This window comes from Asparagus officinalis, chromosome 3 (assembly GCF_001876935.1).
Source record: "Asparagus officinalis chromosome 3, Aspof.V1, whole genome shotgun sequence".
Taxonomy (NCBI): domain Eukaryota; kingdom Viridiplantae; phylum Streptophyta; class Magnoliopsida; order Asparagales; family Asparagaceae; genus Asparagus; species Asparagus officinalis.
The window spans coordinates 22077687-22089098 of NC_033796.1; positions in this window are offsets into that span (position 1 = coordinate 22077687).

Consider the following 11412-nt stretch of genomic DNA (forward strand, 5'->3'; position numbering starts at 1 on the left):
ATTAGATGTGGTGGATGAGTTGTTGGATAAAAATAATATTTTATTAGATATGGTGGATGTGATGGGTGAGTTGTTGGATGAAAATAATATTTTGTTAGATATGGTGGATAAGTTGTTGGATAAAAATAATATTTTATTAGATGTTGTGAGTGAGTTTTAGGGATGGAAATGGATATAATTGTACTTTTTGAGTTTTCTTGGTTTTCATTTCTATTTCTTGGTTTTTTAGGGCCTGTTCGTTTATTTCCTAAAAACCAAGAAATGGAAATGGAAAAGGTGGAAATCTCAAAATAATCCATTTCTTCCATTTCCATCCCTAAAACTCACATACAACATCCAATAAAATATTATTTTCATCCAACAACTCATCCACATCATCTAATAAAATATTATTTTCATCTAACCACTCATCCACCACATCTAATAAAATATTATTTTCATCTAACAACTCATCCATCACATCTAATAAAATATTATTTTCATCCAAACATCACTCAACTCATCTCTTTTCATCATTTCAAATCACTCACATCATCGAATAAAATATTATAACAATTCACTTCATCTCATTAACATTTCATTTCTTGTTTTCATCCTAAAAAGTTGTGAAAACACTTTTCTTAATCTTTCTTCACATCACCCAATAATACAATGACAACTCATCTCATCTCATTTCATTTCTTATTTTTAAGAATGAACCAAACAAAAGAAAACAACAAAACTACAGGAAATATGTTTCTTATAATTCATTTTCTTATTTTTTTCGCCAACCGAACAACATCAAAACTAGGTTTCTTAAAAAATCACTCACATCATCCAATAATAATGTGACAACTCATCTCATCTCATCTCCATTTCTTTGATTTCCTTTTTTTAGCCAACCAAACAATTCAAAAACTCATTTTTCTTAGAAATAGTTTTCTATTTCTTTGATTTCCCATTTTTTTAAGGCAAACGAACAGGCCCTTAGGAAATAACCAAACATGCCCTAAAACACAGGCACGGAAGAAACTCAAAGCCAGAAGATAGCCTTAATCTGATCCCTAGAGCATAGGTGCTTGCTGTGCGAACTTAGGTTTCAAATCTCAGCCAAAAAGTCTAAGACCGAAGCCTTTAATGTTCATAGGATGCCGATAGAAAATCTCACACCCCCCCCCCTTCAAGCGCATGCAGTTTTCCCTAACTTTTTCTTTCAGGGTTTATTATCAGCTACGGGTATCTTCTTGATATATTTTTTTTGCTGACAAGGGAAACCCGGTCAGTTCCCCCAACTTAAACTCCTTTTGGAGTCCGCCAGCGGCCCTGGTTCGAATCCCTCATGCTTCCCACCTTTGAAAGGAGCTACCCTTGCTACCAGTGGCTCATCCCCACATGAATAGGCAATCAACATAGGGCCCGAATGGGCACAAACTGGTGAGCATACAACGGGTTGGGTTAACTGACCAGTAAAACCCTGAGTTTCTATCCCCACCTTTAAACCCACAAACACCAAGTGAATGCGGATGCGGGGATTTGAACCCCTGACCAACTAGGGAGATCTCCTCCCTCACTCTTCGTGGCGCTAGCCAGAAGTTCCACCGTGGGTGGTACTTCTTCTTCTTCTTGATATATTTGATTGAATTTACAGTTAAGAAAATAAATTTTGTGAGAGATCAATGTCTCCATTTCTTGTTGTAATCAAGGCTCTGACGCTGATGTGAGAAATCAACCCTCTTGAGAACCCTACACCTGCCCTAATTTTTGATGAATGTTCATGATGCAACTTCTATCGTCCATTCGTGAAAATCTCAATTATTCTCACTTTTCTACTCTCGCTGAAGCGGCATTGGCCCTCAGAACCCCAGAGGTAAATTTCTTACAATGAGCAATTTTGCATATGCCTTTTGAGTTTGTTGGTTTACTGCATACACCTTTTGATCTTGAGTTTGTTGGTTTACTAGTTTATTGGTGTGTCATTTTGTCAAGCACATTATGTGCATTAGAAAATTTAGAAAACTGATAAAATGTTACTTTTTTAATGGGATAACTTGAAATATATAACAATTAGAATTGGTACTTCAGGTGGTAGAGGGTTTCTTCGAGAGGTGAACTCGAGTAATTCTCCTAATTTTTTTCTCTATCCTTTACAATCCCTCACAAAAATCGCATGAACAATAATCCAATAACATTTATTTACAATTTAAGGGTCTTAATTTAGGGTAATTTTGATTCTAAGGATCTGGTACAAATGGTTTTGTTAATACCGAACTGAAAAGGTTCTCTTTTTACAGACCATTGAAATTGAGGACTGTCTTTCAAATGGGTCTCTATAATCCACAATTTCTTTTTTCTAGAATCAAAAAATTTGAGAGATTTTATCCTCAAGGATCCAATTTCTTTTATACATTTCATCCCTTTTATCTTTTCTTTCTCTCCCATTTCTAATAATTATCTAATAAAAACCTCCTTAGCCTAAAAACTAAAAACCTCCTTCATCCATTGGATCTAGATGAATCCAATGGATGGGATTCAGTCAAACAGTCAACAGACATATGCATTAAGTACCTCATTAATTACCTCAACGCAGTAAATCCAGATTCACTACTGTAGGGTCCTGTTTTGCTTATGTATATCAAGTGTAGGATCGTGACCCTTAAGAATAGAGTGCGCTCTTATAAAAATCTGCGGAAGCTTTACACTTAAACACTAGAGGGTGAGTTTGCAAAGTAGATTATAAATTGCAAAGAAAGAATGACAATCTCAGAAAATGAACATCACAAACACAGGCATGTATACTGGTTCCACCTCCCCGGTGTACATCCAGTCCCCAAGCAAATCCCGCTTGAGATTTCCACTATGATTTTGAAACCTTACAAAATCAAAAGCAAACCTGACCAATTTGCAAGACCATGCAAATTACAACACCAATTGACAAGACCATGCCAATTGCCACCCAATCTCTAAACCAAGATATCAACCCTCTTAAACCCGAGAGAAATCCTTTTTGAAGCAAGAACACAATTGATCCTATAAGCCTTGAATGTGTAGTGAAGTGCTGCAGTGGCTTAGGATTCTTTTAACTCTCTGAATATTGCATATACAATCTCTAAGAATGATTGAAACCAAGGCAATATCAGAAACTCTCTTTTTCTAAACACTTAGCATGAAAATCTGGAAAATTAGAGAGTGAATATGCACAAAATGTTTGATCTTGCAAGTGTAAAACTTGGTTGTTGTTTTCTGATGTTTAAACCTATTTATAGCCTCTGAAATGACATAATTTTAAACCCAATTAACGTCCACAAAACGGCTATAAACAGTCACTTATTTTAAACCTGAAATCTGGAAAAACTGCTTTTGTAGTCGACTACAAGTCATAGTAGTCGACTACATTGAGTCTAAACAGACTCTGTGAAGTCAGAAAATTGTTTAGTAGTCGACTACAAGGCATAGTAGTCGACTACACTGTAAACTCAGATTCTGGAATTTTTCTTTTCGGTATTTTGACTGTAACTTTCTCATTCGATATCGGAATGAGGTGATTTAAGATTTGTTGGAAAGCTGTTGAAGAGACCTACAACTTTGGTCTTTTGAGTTTTCCAGATTCTAATTATTAAGGGGTGTAAATGAAATGTTTTAAGACCCACTCAATATCTATAAACTCTAATGGCTAACATAGGGGATTTCTATTGTTAACTAACACACTAAGAACGTGTTAGTGTGTTCTAACACTATGTGTGTGCATGTGTGTGAGTGATCAAGGCTTGTACAAATTTCTAAGTAAAGAAAATATAAAATTATATTTTGACAATAAAGTATATCTTCTTCTTTGATTTATTTTGCCTTGAACTCATCTATGCTTTGAGTATCTCTTTGAATATAATTATTGATATAGCTCTGATACTGTAAAACAAATATTAGCACATAATACACACAACATATAATATTTGTTATCATCAAAATAAACTAATCTTGGGGTCAAAATTCCTAACATTCTCCCCCTTTTTGATGATGACAAATATATGTTATTAAGATATAAAAATTTTAATCCCCCTGCATAAAATCATTAAATAAAATCTTTTACTCCCCCTGCATCAAAGCATTAGTAAAAAAAATTTAAAATTTTCTATATAACTCCCCCTTTGTCATTAACAAAAAGAAATAAATATAATTCTAGTTAAATTTTTATTTTCTCAGGTACCTTAATAAAAATATTAAGCATTTTAGTACCCTTTTATATTATATCGATCATTAGGATTAGCTCTTAGGAATCCAAATCCACATGGAATTTGGTTTCCATTTATTAACATAAGTGTAATTCTTTGAATTGCAAACTTCATACATATAAGATGAAATATAATCATTCCTATCATGAATATTCAAATTCTTAGGAATCCATATATACTTATTTTGTTTAGCATGAGTATTCTTATTATTATTCTTCAAAACATAATCATTCTTTGTAAAATACTTAGGAACAAATCCAATGCCAAAATGATTGTTTGAAGATTTTTGAAATGAGAGCAAATTATTCAAATTCTCTTTACTTTTATTGAATTTACTAACATTCAAACATATATCATCATATTTTAATTTAATAGAAGAAATATCTTTATCTAAAACATTAATGCGGATTTTTAAATCATTGCATTCTGATTTTAGATAAACATTCTCATTAGTCAAAATATGATTTTCTTTAAGCAATGATTTATTTTCCTCTTTCAATTCAATTACTTGAGAATTAGAAATAGTAGAAGAATTAAAATCAGAAATTTCTTCAAGTAATCTTTTATTTTCACCTTTAAGAAAATTATGTGAAACCTTTAATCTCAAAAATGTTTTATATAATTCATTGAAAGCATCTAATAATTCTTCATTATTGCATACCTCGTCTTCTTGTGCCATGAAGCACATATGAGCGGATTCCTCTTTTCGTTCTTTCATTTTGAATAACTAAAACCTGTGCACAAGAACAGATATTTTAGATTCTTTAACTTTATTTGTACATTCGTGTGTTACCTCTAATGTATGCCAAATTTGATGGGCTGAATTGCAAGTAGACACGCGATTGAACTCGTTCTTGTCCAAAGCACAAAATAAGGCATTCATTGCTTTAGAATCCAAATTTGCATTGTTCCTTTGAGATGTAGTCCATTTCGCGAAAGGAGTGGTGATAATCATATTTTATTACAATTTTATACCCTCATTATCTATTTTACATGAATAAATACACCATTAATAAGTGTTATTAGTTTAGTTTGCACATAATTATAAATAAATATTATTAAATGTAAAAACCCCTCAAAATCTCTCTTCTCTATTTTGTAGCATTTTAGAAGCCACAAAATCAAGCTCCTTGAAGGCCCAAAGCCCATCAACAAATGACTACACCCAAGGACCAGACTTGGCTGCAAATAATTGGAATGAATTGGGTTTTTATGCAAAGCATTGGATTTCATGATAGAAGACCGGACTTTTTACTGCAGCTGCAATCAATAGGCCGAAAATTAAATGAATGGAGAAAAGCATGTGATTGGACCGGACATTCATTTGAGTTGGGCCGGATTTGTTTAACTAGCTCTTCAATTTGGATGCTTTGATTTTGAAGAATAGGCCGGTCTTGGACTTGAAGTGCTGCAGGCTTGGGAATTGCTGCATGAATGAAATGGCCGGCTGTGCTACATTTGAAAATCAAATCTCATGGACCGGGTTGACTTATGGACTTGGATTGCTTTCATTGGACTTGATGGGCTGCAAACTTCATCTTTTGAAAATCAAAACCATTTTAATGGAGAAATGAGCCGAAGATTGAAAATCATGAGTGGACTTTGTGAATTGGTTTTTAAAATGAGTGGACCAGATATTGATTGCTGCAGAGACTTGAAAATCAAATGAATCATGCATAGGGAGCCGGACTTGTTGCTGCAAAAATTTGGAATTGCTGGACTTGATTTTCAATTGTTTTTGAAAATCAATTATGCCTTTTATGTTGGGCTAGAAAAGAACAAAAAACAAATTCAAAGGTGGAGATTGTTGCTTGGGCTCAAGACAAATCCAATGACTCATATTCATTAAAGATTACTATAAATAGGGGTAGAGAGTGAGGGTTAAAGGTGTGAAAATTTTTGTAACTCCTTTTGGAGAGGAGAGCTACTCTTAATTGAGAAGGCCTTCCAAAATTATAACTTTAGTTGCAATTAATAATAATAATTTTTTCACCACTTTAAATTTTTTTCTTCTTCTCTTTGTTGGATGATGAAGATGAAGATGAAGATGGAGAATTATTTGAAGGTTTGCATTTCTTTTCTTTTTCTCTTTTATTACTTATTAGTTTAGATTTATTTCTATGCTTGTAGTTAGATTTTATTTTCTTGTTAAATAGCCAAGAGGCTAGAACCCTCTTGCCTTAGATTTATTTCATGCTTATAGAGTAGATTTATTTTCTTGCATTTAATTCTTGTAATTTTATTTTGTACTTTAGATTTTATAATTTATTTTATAGTTAGATTTTAATTTCTTATACTATTCACCTTGAGGGTAGAACCCTCTTGGGTTTAGTTTTTTTCTTTTTCTTTATTTTTATTTTATTTGATTCGCCTTTAGGCTAGAACCCTCTAGCGAATCACCCTTTTCTAAGAAGTGGGTTTAATTTTAGATTACACATATCTATAATTGAATCCACCATCTTTAATTTCTTACATTTTCTTTTATTCTAGAATTTTGTTCTTCATTCTTGATTTTTTTATTTGTTTCTTGATTTTATTCATTTTTCCTTCTCACCTTATTGATCATACTCATTCTCTTTTACATCCACTCCCACTTACACTTTGCACTTACTTACACACATTATCACTCTCATTATCTCTCCACAATCACATTCACTCATCATTCCTATTTATCACACACACAACATAAGAACCGATTTTATATTTTCTCCTACAAAACACCTTTCTCGTGGGATCGATATCTTAAATACTATAACTTGACACGGTTGTGCACTTGCAACCATTTTGGTACATGCTTAAATACTATAACTTGACACGGTTGTGCACTTGCAACCATTTTGGTACATGTTTATGCCGCATCAAGTGGTTGGCTTCTCATATTTCGTTTCCACGACGTTCTAAAGTTCGTAGCCAATTGATTGGAGGTAAATCTTCATTCGGCACTTCCAATAGTTGTAGTTCAAACCATCAAACATTAGAGGACGATTTGTAGAGTGACATTCCTTGAATTGTGATGTATTTGATGATGCCATCTTTCACCTTGCTCTGATACCAATTATAGGGTCCTGTTTTGCTTATGTATATCAAGTGTAGGATCGTGACCCTTAAGAATAGAGTACGCTCTTATAAAAATCTGCGGAAGCTTTACACTTAAACACTAGAGGGTGAGTTTGCAAAGTAGATTATAAATTGCAAAGAAAGAATGACAATCTCAGAAAATGAACATCACAAACATAGGCATGTATACTGGTTTCACCTCCCCGGTGTACATCCAGTCCCCAAGCAAATCCCGCTTGAGATTTTCACTATGATTTTGAAACCTTACAAAATCAAAAGCAAACCTGACCAATTTGCAAGACCATGCAAATTGCAACACCAATTGACAAGACCATGCCAATTGCCACCCAATCTCTAAACCAAGAGATCAACCCTCTCAAACCCGAGAGAAATCCTTTTTAAAGCAAGAACACAATTGATCCTATAAGCCTTGAATGTGTAGTGAAGTGCTGCAGTGGCTTAGGATTCTTTTAACTCTCTGAATATTGCATATACAATCTCTAAGAATGATTGAAACCAAGGCAATATCAGAAACTCTCTTTTTCTAAACACTTAGCATGAAAATCTGGAAAATTAGAGAGTGAATATGCACAAAATGTTTGATCTTGCAAGTGCAAAACTTGGTTGTTGTTTTCTGATGTTTAAACCTATTTATAGCCTCTGAAATGACATAATTTTAAACCCAATTAACGTCCACAAAACGGCTATAAACAGTCACTTATTTAAAACCTGAAATCTGGAAAAACTGTATCTGTAGTCGACTACAAGTCATAGTAGTCGACTACACTGAGTCTAAACAGACTCTGTGAAGTCAGAAAATTACTTAGTAGTCGACTACAAGGCATAGTAGTCGATTACACTGTAAACTCAGATTCTGTAATTTTTCTTTTCGTTATTTTGACTGTAACTTTCTCATTCGATATCGGAATGAGGTGATTTAAGATTTGTTGGAAAGCTGTTGAAGAGACCTACAACTTTGGTCTTTTGAGTTTTTCCAGATTCTAATTATTAAAGGGTGTAAATGAAATGTTTTAAGACCCACTCAATATCTATAAACTCTAATGGCTAACATAGGGGGTTTCTATTGTTAACCAACACACTAAGAACGTGTTAGTGTGTTCTAACACTATGTGTGTACATGTGTGTGAGTGATCAAGGCTTGTACAAATTTCTAAGCAAAGAAAATATAAAATTATATTTTGACAATAAAGTATATCTTCTTCTTTGCTTTATTTTGCCTTGAACTCATCTATGCTTTGAGTATCTCTTTGAATATAATTATTGATATAGCTCTGATACTGCAAAACAAATATTAGCACATAATACACACAACATATAATATTTGTTATCATCAAAATAAACTAATCTTGGGGTCAAAATTCCTAACATTCTCCCCCTTTTTGATGATGACAAATATATGTTATTAAGATATAAAAATTTTAATCCCCCTGCATAAAATCATTAAATAAAATCTTTTACTCCCCCTGCATCAAAGCATTAGTAAAAAAAATTTAAAATTTTCTATATAACTCCCCCTTTGTCATTAACAAAAAGAAATAAACATAATTTTAGTTAAATTTTTATTTTCTCAGGTACCTTAATAAAAATATTAAGCATTTTAGTACCCTTTTATATTATATCGATCATTAGGATTAGCCCTTAGGAATCCAAATCCACATGGAATTTGGTTTCCATTTATTAACATAAGTGTAATTCTTTGAATTGCAAACTTCATACATATAAGATAAAATATAATCATTCCTATCATGAATATTCAAATTCTTAGGAATCCATATATACTTATTTTGTTTAGCATGAGTATTCTTATTATATCCTACGTGGCCATGAAAAATCTGATCTGGAGGCGGTGTAAAACTTTTCCACTGAGTTAAAAAACGAACCAAACAGCCCCTAAGGATAGTGATCTCTTTGGGTGAATTTTAGAAATTCCACTAAACTTTGAGGTGATTTGAGAAAACGATAGCATGGAAGAATGTGACAATGTCTCATTAAGCAATTATTTGGTTCATTAATGAATTTTCCTATTCTCATTCACTTTCTAGTTATTTATCTATTTTTATTGTTATTTTTAATATTTTTAATCTTTTTAATTACATGCAAATTTTCCATATTTTTTCCCTGAAGTGTTATTATTTTTACAAGGCAACTTTACATTTGCTGAAGTACCGACAAATCATCCGTAATCCTCTAAATCACTTTTAGAGGGTAAGTAAGCAACAATTAAGTGGTGAATTCTTGTGGGTTATTTAAGCGTTTAATGTTGACATGCTTACCACATGATCATTTCTCATATGTGAGAAATATTGAAGGCCTTCCTTTGTTCTTGTTCAATTATGGTGATCACAAACTCCATTGCATTTATGAAGCTGCAAGCAGTGGATGTGTTTATCTAATCAAAACTCTGCTAGAAAAGAATTGCATGAGTTTCAATTAAAGCACGATTAAGTAAAATTTTACGGTAAAATGGTTATGTCCCTTTCGTCAGCTGTTCCCTCGATTTTGAGGAAAATATCTAGTCTTTAGTAATTTGTGCCGGGTTGTGCCCGATAGTTTCATTTCATAAATGTATCCTAAGGCCTTTACTTTAATTCATATTGTTCCGGCTACAAAGGGAAAGGGAAGTGAAGCTTTGAAGCTTCTGTCATTTAGTTATTAATTGTTTTTTCTTATTTAGATATTCCAATGACATGTGTTTAGATCTAATAAACGCACAAGGTAATTTGTTTCCACATATCAAAAGAATTAAGTTAATAGATAAAATTAATTTTGAGCATCCATGTACTTTCAAAGAAACTTTGTACGTATAAGGCCTATTACATCATACAGATAATTAAGTGTTAATCTACTACGAGGGGCCGGCATGTGTCCCTTATTAGCTCAATACCGAATCAGCCTCATATTATGCAAGACGACTCGAATGGCTTCAACACTTGATCTTTCCCAAGAAGGGGAGTCGAAAGACGTCCTCATTCGAACTCATCATTTGAGTCGACCCTACTCCTCTTCACCCTACGAGGTCGGGTTAAAAACTTTCGAAGCCGAGTAAAAAGGAGGTACTTATCGGCCTGCCAGCAAGAGACCCAAGTGAAAGACGTCACTTGTCAACCATGTCAAAGAAGACGAGTAGAAAAGCGGATGACCATAATCATCATTGCTCTAGGCCCAAAAGTCTTTGTGACTCATCGGACATCGTCAGCACCACGCCCACCTAGTCAGCATCATATTGAATGCCTGAGTGACTCATTCCCTTCTACAGTCGACACCTATAAAGCAGCCGGCACCTGAGCCGCCTGCTTGGACTTAGCCGGAGTTACTCTTCTGCCCCTTGGATTTGCTATAAAGGAAAAATGATGTCTACTACATAGATAAGCTGACTTAGATTGGAAAACACCATAAATTCACTCTATTTCTTTGCCACTCAAGGTTAACATTAACTTGATCGTCGGAGGAACCACAAGAGATCCCAACTCCGACCCTCTCACATGTTGTTCATGTGCATGACTGGATTCTCTGCTAAATAACCTTCCGTTTGAAGGAGATTAAAGGACCCTAGTATCCTACATCATCCCACCTAACTCTCTATTAGATAACATACATCAACAAGTTGTAAGTTATCATTCATTTCTTAGAATCTAAATTGTTAAGTTGGGTAAGTACTGTAGGGATTATTGCCAAGCTCTTATGTATTCCTTTATTTTCACGCTAATGTCTTGAGCTTTTTATCACTGATCGAACCTGAATCACTGGATAGCTGGCGAAAAGGGTAAAAAAGATTGAAGCATTATGGCTTGTTTCCAATTTCATTTACTCTTTTGTATATTATCTCAAAGCTTATTGCAAGGACCAATCTCCGCTGCTGGCAGCCGTTTTCTCTGCACTCTGCGACAACAGCCTATTAATTAGCTAAAATTTATTTTATTTTTAACTTTGATATGTCTCAATATTTTATTTTCCAGTTTTTCTCCCCAAAAAGTATTTCAATGTTCAACAAAATTTAATTTTGTTACCCTCATTTGTCATGTGATTTTTTGGACAAATGTACCTTTGAACTGAAAAGAAACTCCCATCCCATTCTTCACGCTTCAACCATTGAACATTTTTTTTAAAACTATTAAACATTAAATACATA